This window comes from Ranitomeya imitator, chromosome 6 (assembly GCF_032444005.1).
Source record: "Ranitomeya imitator isolate aRanImi1 chromosome 6, aRanImi1.pri, whole genome shotgun sequence".
Taxonomy (NCBI): domain Eukaryota; kingdom Metazoa; phylum Chordata; class Amphibia; order Anura; family Dendrobatidae; genus Ranitomeya; species Ranitomeya imitator.
In genome coordinates, this window is record NC_091287.1 from 444,067,077 (window position 1) to 444,083,070 (window position 15,994).

Sequence of the window (15,994 nt, forward strand, 5' to 3'; positions counted from 1 at the left end):
GCAATGGGTTTGCAACTGGTTCATCCAGTTCAATGTTGGGTCTCTCCTTAGTCATTATGTAATTGTAGAGAACCACACAGGCTTTGACAACCTCATCGACGCTCTCCATTTTTAGATTAATGGCTGTCCCAAGAATGCGCCATTTTGAGACAAGAATCCCAAAGTTACTCTCAACAGTTCTTCAGACCCTGGTCTGTCTGTAGTTGGAATATGGCTTCAGTAGGTTTTCACACATCTGAAAGGCCTCATCCCCAACCATAACAAATGGCATCGGTGGGCCTTGATTGGGGAGAGGTCGTGGCAGGGGAAAATTTAAATTTTTGCCATACAAACGTCGACCCATATCTGAGTTCTTGAAAGTCAGGGAGTCATTGCCACAGCCAAAAGCTCCAATGTCCACGGCGATAAAGCGACTATCCGCATCTGCTATTGCCATGAGCACTGCAGAAAAATATTTCTTGTAGTTAAAGTACTCCGATCAAGATCTGGCAGGTTTGGTAATCTGTATGTGCTTTCCATCCACTGCTCCCAAACCGTTGGGGAAATTACACACTCTCCAGAATTTGTTGCCAATTTCCAGCCACATTTTCGTGGTGGTTAGAGGGATAAATTCATCCCGGAGAACGTTCCACAAAGCCTGGCAGGTGTCTGCAACAATTTCAGACAAGGTGGAAATGCCAAGCCGGTGCTGAAAATGGAGCGATGATAAGCTCTCTCCGGCAGCCAGGAATCTGCAAAAAAAAGAAATAAACAAATTACAAACAATTATATTTATGATGGAGTTTTGCTAAACACATAAAGTAAAAACAAATAATACATGGCAGAACAATAATAATTATGACATGTTTGTTGCTCACATGCAAACGCAACGCATAGGCAAGAAACAGCTTTATACTTAAATCCAGGTTGAAATAACAGCTCTCCATGCAAAGATCCATAGTGACACAGGATACAGTAGCAAAATCTGAAGATTTCAGTTGTCCAAGGGTCTATATAAAGATATCCAATAACACACGCCCACTGTTGTCCCTTTGGCGGTGTATATCTAGATTTTTCTTCTGAAAAATGCATGAAAAAGCATGCAAACGCTGCATTTTTTTGACCGCATGCGTAAGCTTATGCATCTAAAAACAGCTTCGTTTGCACGCATTTGCATACAGTTTATCGTGCGTTTCAGGTTGCGGAAGATACGCTGCGGATTCAACCGCAAATGTGAAACTAGCCTAAGGCACTTGTTGTAGAGACATTGTACATGTTTATTTTTATTTTGTTTTACTTGATGTTAAAATGTCTTATATCACTGAGAGTCTTTGTTCTTTTTCATCCTTCCATTTGCTCACTTTTTTTTTGTTCTTCTAGGGAAAGGTGATGGTAATTTTCTCAGCAATTACTATTCATGTTTCTCTTTTTTCTTCTGTCAGACCTGAAATTCTTGCAATCGTCTGAATAAACCATATGTAATTTGACTCACAATCTTCTGTAGACACCCTATAGCTGTACATCCAGGCAAGTGTCTAAATAACATGCACTTTCCTGGTAAGCCATTGACAGTGCAATCTCACACATTTGTGAAAGGGGATGAGCTGCTAGCAGGGAGGCTGATATACTATAATCATATCCCTTCATCTAACATAGATACCAAATGATTTTAGTATAACAGGTCTTAATGCTCATCCAATTGCTATTTCTTCCTCTATGGATAAATATGATCCCCATGTTCTTTTCTGTTTTTATAGAAACTCATTGTAAGGTCTACAAATCTTGACTGAAGAGAAAGAAAATATTATCTATCTATCATCTATCTAATGTCATGCCTCTAATACATATATATCTCTTTATTGTGGCATAAGTACATAAGTATAAGCACTTTTTAAATTAAAATGTATGTAGATATGGTTTTATACTGTTCTATATATAGTAAAATTGTTTTTTTTTTCAAACTATTTTGCAAATAACCATAACCTTTTTAAATGCTTAAATTCTGTTACTAATTTTAGTTTCTGTTGAATGACCAATATATTAAAAATAAATATTCAATACTTGAAAATGGGTCAATATTATCAAAACATTGCCTTATTTATTTCTGAATTTCCCATTTATGTGATATCATTTTTACTATACGATTATTCTAACAATAAAATCCACATGACCATGACATCATTATCATCAGCATTTTATTATTTCCCTCAGTGGCAAGTTTTAGTCTAAACTCTTGTTTCCAATCTGATACCACAGTGATGATCTTAGTTTGCAGCATATTACTATGTAAGGCAAAGAATTCACTCCCAGTACGTAAAATGTACCTTTCTTTTACTGCTCATGTTTTCTTAAAAAATAAGCAATAAGCAACAATGGTCCATCACAAACAGCACTGTGATTTAAGGAAACAAGATGAAAAGTAGAAGTGATGACGTGATTAAGTGCTGACAAACCAAATAAAAGAAAACATCAAGAGCTGATGATTCGAAATATTTTTTTTATTGCTCATTGACTTATATATTGTCTATCAATTTATTCATCAAATTGTTCTCAATTGTCAACCTATCTAATATTTATCTATATCTATGATTAATTTTTCACACCATGTTGAAGCTTCCTTTATTTTTAATTTGCCTTCCTGTCTACATTAACTAAACTGATTGTTGTTTCAGTAAAAAAGAACAAATATTTTCAAAATGTTTAACAATAAAAAATGATTATTCAATGAGTTTGTAACATGAAAATACTATCAGGTAGGATATATATATATATATATATCTATATATATATATATATATAGATATATATATATCTATATATATATATCTTTTTAAAAAGTGTTATATATACTGAAGTATATGTGAAACAATCCATTTAGTTTGTTGCTCTTTTCGGTTCATGTTTTTTTTACCCCAATTGTGGTTTGTCTTTCATGAAATCAAACAAAAACCATTAAAGGCTGCCATTTCTCTGAGGACTTCTCAGTTTGTACAGTGTTCTTTTAAATGGGGAAGAGTCCAGCAGCTGCTTCATTTAACTGTGTAGCACTGGTGAGACTATGGTGCTCAAGAACCCATTTATTCATCACCATTCTTTACGGACTGAAATAGTAAAATGAAAATAAAAGAAGTGTGCCCACTTCTATTCCTGAAATCGATGACCTCTTGTGTGTGCGCTCATAGTCATTTGGCAATTACAGTACTCTGCCACGTCTCTTCTCATTTGCAAGCACTTCATGGCTATATGTACATTTACACATTTGTTCCATTTGTAAAAGTTTTTTTTGCTCTCTCTTTGTACTAAGGTGAATTATTTATCCTAAAGGCAACTGAAACAGGAAAAACACATTTGGAAATAGGAAAAGTAAAATTCACTAGCCAACACATTCATGAGTAGAAAAACCATACCCCATTCCTACATAACAAAAAAGGGTTAAATTATATAGGACTGTAATGTTACATTCAACAACAACATTTGTAAAATAGAAAGCAAAATTCATTCCACATATAAACACATACAGTCATGGCCAAAAGTATTGACACCCTTGCAATTCTGTCAGATAATACTCATTTTCTTCCTGAAAATGATTGCAAACACAAATTATTTGGTATTATTATCTTCATTTAATTTGTCTTAAATGAAAAACACAAAAGAGAATGAAGCAAAAAGCAAAACATTGATCATTTCACACAAAACTCCAAAAATGGGCCAGACAAAAGTATTGGCACCCTCAGCCTAATACTGGTTGCACAACCTTTAGCCAAAATAACTGCGACCAACCGCTTCCGGTAACCATCAATGAGTTTCTTACAATGCTCTGCTGGAATTTTAGACCATTCTTCTTTGGCAAACTGCTCCAGGTCCCTGATATTTGAAGGGTGCCTTCTCCAAACTGCCATTTTTAGATCTCTCCACAGGTGTTCTATGGGATTCAGGTCTGGACTCATTGCTGGCCACCTTAGAAGTCTCCAGTGCTTTCTCTCAAACCATTTTCTAGTGCTTTTTGAAGTGTGTTTTGGATCATTGTCCTGCTGGAAGACCCATGACCTCTGAGGGAGACCCAGCTTTCTCACACTGGGCCCTACATTATGCTGCAAAATTTGTTGGTAGTCTTCAGACTTCATAATGCCATGCACATGGTCAAGCAGTCCAGTGCCAGAGGCAGCAAAGCAACCCCAAAACATCAGGGAACTTCCGCCATGTTTGACTATAGGGACCGTGTTCTTTTCTTTGAATGCCTCTTTTTTTCTCCTGTAAACTCTATGTTGATGCCTTTGCCCACAAAGCTCTACTTTTGTCTCATCTGACCAGAGAACATTCTTCCAAAATGTTTTAGGCTTTTTCAGGTAAGTTTTGGCAAACTCCAGCCTGGCTTTTTTATGTCTCGGGGTAAGAAGTGGGGTCTTCCTGGGTCTCCTACCATACAGTCCCTTTTCATTCAGATGCCGATGGCTAGTACGGGTTGACAGTATTGTGCCCTTGGACTGCAGGGCAGCTTGAACTTGTTTGGATGTTAGTCGAGGTTCTTTATTCACCATCCGCACAATCTTGCATTGAAATCTCTTGTCAATTATTCTTTTCCATCCACATCTAGGGAGGTTAGCCACAGTGCCATGGGCTTTAAACTTCTTGATGACACTGTGCACGGTAGACACAGGAACATTCAGGTCTTTGGAGATGAACTTGTAGCCTTGAGATTGCTCATGCTTCTTCACAATTTGGTTTCTCAAGTCCTCAGACAGTTCTTTGGTCTTCTTTCTTTTCTCCATGCTCAATGTGGTATGCACAAGGACATAGGACAGAGGTTGAGTCAATTTTAATCCATGTCAACTGGCTGCAAGTGTGATTTAGTTATTGCCAACACCTGTTAGGTGCCACAGGTAAGTTGCTGTTAATTACACAAATTAGAGAAGCATCACATGATTTTTCGAACAGTGCCAATACTTTTGTCCACCCCCCTTTTTATGTTTGGTGTGGAATTATATCCAATTTGGCTTTAGGATAATACTTTTTGTGTTTTTTCATTTAAGACAAATTAAATGAAGATAATAATACCAAATAATTTGTGTTTGCAATCATTTTCAGGCAAAAACTGAGTATTATCTGACAGAATTGCAGGGGTGTCAATACTTTTGGCCATGACTGTATAAACTCACAAATAGCCACAAAGGGTCAGTATAAAATAAACCAAAAAAAAAAATATTTACTTTATTATTCATTTAATTGTAACTTTATCTTGTGACTGTGAGTATCACGAAAATAGCTTTTTATGCTTTTGGTTGTGGAAAATGTAATATGTACAATATAATTTTGAAGTTTCATATACAGTTTTCTTTACTTATATAATTTTACATTAATATCAATTTAAACAGATGACAAAACTTGAAAAGCCATTTACCAAGTTGTTCTTAAAGTAGTTTTCTAGTTTAGAAAATCCATTTTGAAAAAGCTTAATAGTAATTTTAAGCTATTACAGTGAAATCCTCTTTCAAAACTTTACTCTATTAGTCAAAGCAAAACAAAGATAAAAAATAATGTCTCATTCCCTACATCCATCGAATAAGTATGGTATATCTCAGGTATGCATGCATGGCAGTTCTTTACAAGGAAGGTGCTAGCTGACACCCTACTCTAACCACGTAAGTCAGGGTTAGCTGTCCATCGACATGTGATTTTTACAAATTACAATACACTGCAATTCATAATTATTCCAGCAGATTGTACAAGTGATTTCTTATTCAAGCTCCCTAAGGGGTGAAAAAATTTGTAAAATAATGACAATAAAATGAAAAAAGTAAAAGCATAAAAATTTTAATTATTCCCCCAACTCTAATTCTATAAGTAAAAATATTCTAAAAATATATTTGGTAGAAATTCAGACATTTTAAAATATGACAATTATTTATTTTCTGTAAAAAATTTAATAAAAATGCCAGAAGTATAATTCTTAGGGTATGCTATCACTGGCATAGATTCTCTCATATGAGAGAACTAGATGGTGGCCCGATTATAACGCATCGGGTATTCTAGAAAATCTATGTATATAGCAGCCACATAGTATATAGCACAGGCCACGACATACTCTTGAATACCCGATGCGTTAATACAGGCCACGCAGTATATAACAGTGGCCATGCAGTATATAACACAGCCCAAACAGTATATAACACAGGCCATGCAGTATATAACATTGCCCACATAGTATATAACACTGGCCACGTAGTATATAGCAGCCATGCAGTATATAATGCAGCCCACGCAGTATATAACATTGCCCACATAGTATATAGCAATGTGGGCACTATATGCGTGGTTAAAAAAGACTTAAAATAAAAAATAAACATATACTCACCTTCCAAGGGCCACTTGTAGTCCTGGCACCTGTGTGCGGTGCACGCAGCAGCTTCCGGTCCCAGGGTTGGTATGAGCGCAGGACCTGTGATGACGTCGAGGTCACATGACCGTGACGTCATGGAAGGTCCTTCTCGCATAGCATCTTTGGAAGCGGAACCTGCCGCTTGCACTGCCGAGGACAGCGCGCACGTCGGAGGATAAGAATAACCTTTTTTTTAATTATTATTATTTTTAACATTAGATCGTTTTACTATTGATACTGCATATGCAGCATCAATAGTAAAAAGTTGGTCACACAGGGTTAATAGCTGCGTTAATGGATTGCATTACACCGCGGCATAACACAGTCCATTAACGCTGCCATTAACCCTGTGTGAGGGCTGACTGGAGAGGAGTATGGAGCGGGCACTGACTGTGGGGAGGAAGGAGCGGCCATTTTGCCACCGGACTGTGCCCGTTGCTGATTGGTCGTGGCAATGGTCGTGTGCATTTTGCCACGACCAATCAGCGACCTGGATTTCCATGACAGACAGAGGCCGCGACTAATGAATATCCTTGACAGACAGACAGACAGAAAGACAGACAGACAGATGGAAGTGACCCTTAGACAATTATATAGTAGATGGAGCTGATTATGTTAATGACACTCGACTGTCAGAGTTTGAGATGAGTGGAGAATCGCAGCACAAGTTTGGAGAAGATGGAGAACTTAATTTCTCCATCTTCTCCATTGTCTCTGTGAGCGTACAGTCTGATGTTTCACTCGCAGGCATATACTTATTTGAGTGTACGTGATCCAAATATCAGAGCCACTCAAAGCACGCTGCGAATGTTTTATCATGCTGAATCAGCATGAAAAACTTGTCTCAGATCTGCACTATCCCATAATATAACATTATTGTTATCCAATAAAATATTGGCCCTGTTATACGACAGGGTGAGCAAAAAAGGTAAATCACCTCCCCAAAAAAGGAAGAAGCACCAACCAAAAGTCATATGTGTCCAAAGTTGACAATATAATCTGCAGTTTACCCTACAAAAAATAATCCATCACATAACCCAATCAATACACAAAAATGAGAAGTCTAAGAAAATGGCAACACAAAATTAAATTTTTTTAGAGAATTTTTATTTTTCCAAAAAGTATATAAAATATGCAATTGATATAATAATACTGACATCACCAAAGTGTCTCAAGAGCAATTTGTCAATGCCAGACCACTTGTTCAAGTCTGAGTGACCTAAACTAAGCTACTATAGCCTGAAGCATTTCCAGAGTTGTCTGTCTTCCATTGAACACAACAGGGAAGTCATAAGTTGGCAATTGCAAAGGCAGCTGCCATCATAAAATCTTGATGAATTGTGTGCCCAAGTGCAGCATGATATTTTTCAAACAAGTAAAGATAGCATGCAAAGGTGTGTAAGTTTGCACATTTCTATGTGAGGCACTTCTTTTTGATACTGAATAAAGTGAGATGTTTTAAACATTTTGCTTCCATCTTTTCATATTTTGCATATATTTATCATGGCTGCAGTACAGTATAGCTTTAAAAAACATTAGAGTAGCACAGAAGAAGTGTGTGGGCATCTAGCGGCGGTGCTAGAGAAAGTGGCAGTGGCAGCAACCGCATAGTATAAAATAGGACAGAACAGGAGATTTCTTGCAAAGTAGGGCTGACTCTGGCAGTCCTAGCAGCAGCAGTACTGCATAGCATTATAAAATAATAGGCAGGCAGGAGTTGTTTGGCTGTCTGTGATATCCATTTCATCCTTGCCCTTTGGTTTCTGTTTTTACTGCCAGTCGCAGCCGAGCCAAGTAATAATGAAGTGGTACTCCGGAACTTGTATTTCCATCAAGGAAACTTTGTGGTAAACTTCTATCTCTCGTTTATGTCAGCTTCCTCATTGGGGGATGAAGCTACTGGCTATTTAATTCCTAAATCACTATTCCACACTGCCAGTTGTAAAGTTCAGCTTGACCTGGTCCACATCCCTACTATCTGCTTCTATTGTGCTATTTTAATTATACTGTTTTGTGAAACTGGCATGTATTCCGACTAGAGATAAGCGAACACGTTCAGAAAATGTTCGCGAATTTCAAATTCAGCACAAACGTTGCACATTTGGCAGACTCGTTGTAAGGACTGGTGGAACGCACCAAGTTTAAGATGGAATAGTGTCAGGTGCGTTCGCAGTCTGGGGTCCACCGTGCAGGTGAAAACCTGCTGCTAGTGATGACGGACGATATGGCGGCACAATGTGAATACACACATGAGTTTACTTCACCCTATGTGAAGGAAGCGAACCCTGTTGCGTCACAGGACCGTGGTACCGCACCAAGAGCGCAAGCAAGGAGTCTCAGAACTCTATCCCAAGACACAGGAATAGAGTTCATAAAAACCTCATGCACTCGATACCGCTGGGTGTCAGAGTGACAGAAATAAATGTATTAAAGATGCACGTGAGTGCGTGAGGTGCCGCACTGGCGGACTCCACTAACCACCCAGGCTTGGGTCAGGAAAGTGCTGAGAAAGCACACGGCGCCGCACTGGCAGTCACAGCAACTAGACGCTGTAATGTGTGTTTCGTGATGATGATGGCTTAGTCGGGCGCTAGATAGCTACCATCATTCGCGAACAGTCAACAAAACTAGGAATGGGAATGATTTAGGAGCTTTCATCCATCGACATACATCCATCTACACACACACATTATATCAAGTCAATACTAGCGCGTGGCTGTGCGGTCATGCGCAGCTTAAATAGTTGCAGCACGTTCAGGACCTTCCAATGAAGGACAAATGGGAAGCTGCTACTGAAGTTTTGCACTTTCAGGACCTTCCTGGAGGACCAATGGGATGTGCTGCAGTACCTGAGCATGTGACCTTTGATCTCCAATGGGAGATCTTGCCCTGGGCATGCTCAGAAAGAGAAAAGCAGGACTTAGTCCTAAAAGCATCTGCTCGCCGCTGCCCAACACTGACTTCAATGGCAGAAGCAGGAAAAGCAGCAGTAAGTCTTTGTACAGAGTGGGACTGAGCAAGACGCTGGGACCGACATCTCCGCTGAGCAGACTCCACCGTGGCAGGAGAAGAATGGGAGACTGCAGTGGAGACGGCCTGAGATTCCCCCTGTGCAGAGGCGGGAACTCGACCCCTAACACTCGTATTCGCTTTCAAAGTCATCAAATTTCGGTAATTCATTTTGTTTCAACTTATGCTTTTGTTATTACTTTGGCTAGGATAGTGTGTGCATGTATTCAGATTTTCCTGCCCAATTGCATAAGTGCGCATTACTGCACTTTATTCTATGCATGGTCCCATTTTTTTGGACAGCTGGATACATTACTGTTATTGGGGAGACACCAATTGACTATGATGTGGTAAATAACTTCTATGTTTGATTTGCATATGTTGTTCTATTAGAATTATATATACAACATTGTTATGCTCATGTATTCATTACCCCTAAAAAATCCCTGCTCTTTTGTGCTACTCTGACTAGATACAAATGTTAAAATAATTTTTTTGATTAATAAACTACAACCTATTTTATACTCTCTGACCTTTTTCTGTGATATACACAATTTCGAAAAGGGGATTCTTGTGCTTGTTCAAAATTGTTAGGCCTGATATTGGAGTGCAGCCTAGAGGGCCAATTAGCTAATCCAAATAGTTTTTGATAAAACTGTATTTCAGTGGCAAATCAGAAGGCCAGATTTCTACTTATAAATCGATAGATATAATAGTGTTGTTCAGACACAGTATCTAAGAAACTAAATAGTGATTGTTCACTAAGTGATGCGTGACTGATAGCTGTGGGCTTAAGGTTGAGAAACAGCATTTTACAAAAGGAGAAGGCAAATTAATACAGGGGGAGTGAAAAAAGTGAGTGGGAAAAAGCAAAGTTGTGGTGGAAAGGGGAATAAGCTTGGTGTTCAACGTGTACATGGGTTAGGTGTTAAAGTTAATAAAAGATCAACTGATCAAACACCATGTTGTCCTATCTAAAGACCATTGAGAACACCTGTTACTGGATGGGCTACTCGACTCTTTCTTTGCCAGTGGTACACCTTGTAGATGAGGCTCAGAGAGATCACTTGCTAAAGTGAATGGCAAGTGCTGCATTAAGTGGCCTCTCCTTTTCTTCCTCCGCCTTAACATCACACACAGTACAATCCTCAGAGGTGGCACCCCACTCTCCTTTGTTTCCCACAGCACCATAAATTTCCAAATGTCCAGCTGACTGTGGGGATGCACAGATGGGCCATTCTGCAGAGCTGTTCACACATTATATTCCATGGGCATCGAAGGTCTGTTCCGAAGAATCACAATCCAGAGGAGGAAAGCATTTGCGCCATTACCCCAAATTTTTTCATGTTGGATCTGGGGCTGGACATATTAGGGTCCGAGCAGAATCCAGACCCTCATCACAAGACGTTAACCACTAAGATGGAGGTGATCCTGATGAGACTCAGATACCAGAAATGCACATGGACTGTACTGTGGTGTTGGGGCAGGAAGAGGAGGAGGGTGATTCTCAGAGTGAGGTGTGTGAGAACACAGAGGATGATGATGAGGTTATAGATGCCACTTGGTGTGAACCAAGATGTATGCAGCTAAGTAGCTCAGAAGAGGATCTGGAGGAGGTGGAAGATGAAGAGGTAACATTGCGGTTTCCCACACAGACACAAAGTGATGCAACCACAACAACCAATGCATCCTTAGCCCCAACTCTGGCTGTCGCCAGCACCTGTCACGAGTGTCCAGTTTGCAGGGGCGCCAAGGGTTGCCTAGCCTGGGCCTTTTTTGAGACCGCAGAGCAAGACCCAACACACGTTATCTGTCAGATTTGCAAAAAAACTCAGTAGACACAAAAATTGCAACAATTTGACTACATGCATGACTCAGAACGTGCGCAATCAACATGCCTTAGTGTGGGAATCTCACTGCTCTAAAATGTGGTATCCCACACAGACACGAAGTGATGAAACCACAACAAGCAATGCATCCTTAGCCCCAGCTCTGGCTGTCGCCAACACTGGCAATTGCAATAATTTGACTACATGCATGAATCAGCACATTCACGATCAACATGCCTTAGAATCTCACAGCGCTAAAATGCAGACTAGTGGGATTCACCAACCACCGGCTGTCCCATCAACCACATCTGCTGCTTCTTCCTCCTCCATCACCATGCCAAGTCTTCTCACACAAGTCTCAGGCCTCAGAAAATTCACTTGTTTACTTCCTGCAGTCTGGATGAATGAGAAATCAGCTGTAATGGAAGTAGACATGACTGCTGCTTTTGTGTCACCTAGCACAACACATCTTTCTCAATCCACCATGACATCTCTGCCTGCACCTTACTCACAGTCCAGCAGTTTGTCCTGTTCTCCATACTCCACCCTCTCTAAGCACAGCAGTCAGCCCTCAGTCCCACAGTTGTGGTTATATAAAAGAATGTTTCCTCCTACACATGCCAAAGCTAAGAGATTGAACTCCATCATCTCTAATTTGTTGGCCACTGAAATGCTATCATTCCACCTGGTCGATACAGACGGTTTCAGAAAGTTGATGGCCTTCATAGTCCCCCAGTACCAGTTGCCCAGTCGCCATTACTTCACTAAGAAAGCTGTGCATGTGCTACATCAGCTTTTCACCGACAACATCACCCGTACCCTTAAAAAATCTTCACACCTGCGAAGTGAAAATCATTTCCGGTGACTAGGGTTGAGCGAAACGGATCGTTCATTTTCAAAAGTCGCCGACTTTTGGCAAAGTCGGGTTTCATGAAACCCGACCCGATCCCTGTGTGGGGTCGGCCATACGGTACGCGACTTTCGCACCAAAGTCGCGTTTCGTATGACGCGCTTGGCGCCATTTTTTCAGCCAATGAAGGAGTGTGGGCAGAGTGATGACATAGGTCTTAGGGGTGTGGACGCCTATCGTCATCTTGTCGATTGTGCGCTGTAGCGATTTGCAATGTGTAACACCAGCTTTTCTGTTCAGGGACAGAGGAGAGAGAGAGAGAGAGAGGGAGAGGGGGAGGGAGAGGGAGAGGGAGGGAGAGAGAGAGAGAGAAAAAAATAAACAAAACAAAAATAAAAAAAAATAAAAAATTCCCATTGACTTTGCATTGGGTTTCGTGTTTCGGTCGATCCCCGACTTTTCGCCATAATCGGCCGATTTCACTCGACTCGACTTTAGAGATAGTCGGGTTTCTCGAAACCCGACTCGACCCTAAAAAAGTAAAAGTCACTCAACCCTACCGGTGACTGCCTCTTGACGCTCATCAAGAGAATGACAAAAGTGTGCAAAGCAGTCATCAAAGCAAAACGTGGCTACTTTGAAGAACCTAGAATATAAGACATATTTTCAGTAGTTTCACACTTTTTTGTTAAGTATATAATTAATAGTTAATTCATAGTTTTGATGCCTTCAGTGTGAATTTACAATTTTCATAGTGTGATGCAGCAGTAGGACCATATACAGTGAAATGGCAGTGACCCAAAGAAGTTCAGACAAAACGTTCTTTTATTGTGTTACTTCACACAGTCAATATAGTATACACCTTCTTCATACAGTCCACTAATAATGCATGGCTATATGACGCAGTCAATACACAGGCCAAACTTTCCCTCTGTCCAGTTTCCCTGGGTGACCGCACGCCGGTAACAAATCTCTGCACTCACTCAGCGCACTGCACTCTTTATCCTCTGGAGTGCAGCCGGGTACACATAAGGCAGCCCAAGACGCAGGGTGTCAGTCTCTCTGGTTCATTTAGCCTCTGTGCTCCACACAGAGAGAGCTCTGCAGACAACTGCCCTGTCTGCTTCCAAGAACACACTGACACCCATCCCCCAGTACTACAGGGCTTTTTAATCAGTCACTGCTTCACTCTTCTAATTACAGCCACAGCTGTGTCTGTAGTGCGCCCTCATGGCTTCGGTACGCTTCCTTGCACATTCTGGAGAGCACATACAGCCCCCCCTAGCTGTAACAGGGGTCACTGCCTCAAATATACTCCCCCCCTGTTCATACCTGTGGGGTTGAACATTTGTTATCCCGTTAGGGTGAAAGACAGGGCATTGGTATGCCCCCCTGACATCCCCGCTCACTACATTAAGAAACCAAAGTAGGGACCGGAACCATCGTTCAACGCACGCATCCCTCCCCTTTATGTTTCTCCTCCATATTTCATTACGGGACCACCCACCCCGACCTCCATTGTAGAAGTCAAACCCTCTTTTCTGATTAACCGCAGATTTGGGCCAGTTTTGGGTGGTCTTTACTTTGTTTACTTCAGGTTCATTAACCCCACGGGTCATCCTGTCACCTAAGTATCTGCTTTCGGACCCCTGGTACCGCTTCCTCTGTACCCTTACCCATGCCTCAGTGACTATATCACGCTGAAATGCCACGGACCGCGCTGGCAACTCTGGGCATATATCTGTACTACGCCGCACCCGAACCAGAGCCTCCCGACAATGCTGTCTAGAGAGCACTCTATCAAATTTACTCTGACCCCCGGCCCCTTCCTTGACTGGTGCCAGAGGGTTTGTCGCGTGCACATCCCCAGTCGCCTCTGCGATCGTACACTCTCGGCTCATCTCATACCTGCATCTTTTATATCTGCGTTTCCGAAAGAGCCCCTGGATCTGAGCTGTCCCAACCTTACCAGGGAACACCTCCAGCTCAGGGTTCAATGGGGTCCCCACAACCTCTACTGCCACAACCTCTAGAGGGTTTTTAAATACATCAGATAGGGATTATGTACATTAGACAGGACTGCTCTATTATGGGTATACCTTGGCGATTGGTGGAGCAGCTTAACATACTTTTTTTGCAAAAATACGTATTAACCAAATACCCTGTATTTTTTCATTTTTTGACTAGCACTTGCTTATTTACTGTGACTTTTTTACAACAGAGTATTTTTTTTACCTCTCTGTGTGCTGTTGTGTCTTCAACCTCTAGAGGAAGCCTATCGGGATTACACTCTAATCCTAAATTGGCGACCCCTGTGGCATACATCTTATGATCTTCGGGTTCTACGCCCGAAACATCTTTAGCTTCTCCTGCCATTACCTCTAGGGGGAGCCTATCAGGATTACACTCTGTCCCTAGGTTGGCGACCCCTATGACAGGTATTTCAACATCTTTGGGTTCTGCACCCTGTATAACTTTTTCCATGAGAGGGTTTACCCTGGTCTCCCACAGGGACCAAAACAGGGGAAAATCTCTTCCAAACACAGTCCCATAGGGAAGGGTCTTTGCCACTCCCACCACATGTCTAATGTCTCCACATGGTGTAGAAACATTGACCTCCACGGTTGGGTACTCCCGGATTTCCCCATGGATACCCATCACCTCCATTTTCTGTCCATTGGTCTTGTCCACAGCCACAAGGGAACGATGGACCAGAGTCACTTTACTCCCCGTGTCCAGGAGAGCCTCTGTTCGGCACCCATTCACAAGCACCTGGCACAATTCTGGTTTGCCGCTAGCTGTGCCCCTAGTGGTGATACAGACAGGCTGGGCACACATAGACTCCTGACCAGTGTTCCCACAGTCCATGGGCTTGGATGTTACTGAACAGTTACTAGCCCCATGCCCGGGCTCTGGTGCAACGTCCTGAGTGGACTTATACCGCTCAATCAATTCTATCAGCAGATCCAGGTGGCCTAGGTCCCTCAGCCCAACTCAACGCTGCATGGCGGCTGGCAGAGCCCTCACCATCCGATCAGCCACGATTCTCTCCATCATCTCATACGGAGAACAGAACTCCTCCACCAATTGCAACAAGTCACTTGCTTGAGACCTGGCAGACCGAGTCTCTACATAGGACCACTGGTCCACCCAATGATCACCCCTTACCTTTGGGGTCTCTTCCGGACTCTGCTGCTGAAAAATCTCTTGCTGGGAATGTTGAAACTGCAGCGTCTCTTGTTGAAGCCTTTGCTGACTGAGCACAACCTGCTCGAAAAGTTGCTCCATTTTTCCAGCTAGCTCAAACTGTAGCCTTGCAGGCTTAATCAGTGACATGCAGCATGCTCTGGGTATGCCTCAGTTCACATGGCCCGCATTCTTTCCACCATATGTGATGCAGCAGTAGGACCATATACAGTAAAACGGCAGTGACCCAAGCAAGTTCAAACAAAACGTTCCTTTATTTTGTTACTTCACACAGTCAATATAGTATACAGCTTCTTCATTCAGTCCACTAATAATGCATGGCTATATGACGCAGTCAATACACAGGCCGAACTTCCCTCTGTCCAGTTTCCCTGGGTAACTGCACGCCGGTAACAAGTCTCTGTACTCACTCAGCGCACTGCACTCTTTATCCTCTGGAGTGCAGCCGGGTACACATAAGACAGCCCAAGACGCAGGGTGTCAGTCTCTCTGGTTCATTTAGCCTCTGTGCTGCTCCACACAGAGAGAGCTCTGCAGACAACTGCCCTGTCTGCTTCCAAGAACACACTGACACCCTTCCCCCAGTACTACAGGGCTTTTTAATCAGTCACTGCTTCACTCTTCTAATTACAGCCACAGCTGTGTCTGTAGTACGCCCTCATGGCTTCACTATACTTCCTTGCACATTCTGGAGAGCACATACAGCGCCCCCTAGCTGTAACAGGGGTCACTGCCTCACAATAA

The 15,994-nt window shown here is 41.9% G+C and overlaps 1 long non-coding RNA gene across 1 annotated transcript in view; it reads right to left on the bottom strand.

Moving 5' to 3' along the window:
- Positions 1–331: 331 nt before the first annotated feature.
- The window catches only part of LOC138641451 (uncharacterized), a 77,768-nt gene continuing 62,105 nt past the window's right edge, over positions 332–15,994 (bottom strand). Inside the window, exon 3 of the long non-coding RNA XR_011313845.1 lies at positions 332–731. This is a non-coding gene — a long non-coding RNA (uncharacterized lncRNA). The remainder of the gene's footprint in view (positions 732–15,994) is intronic.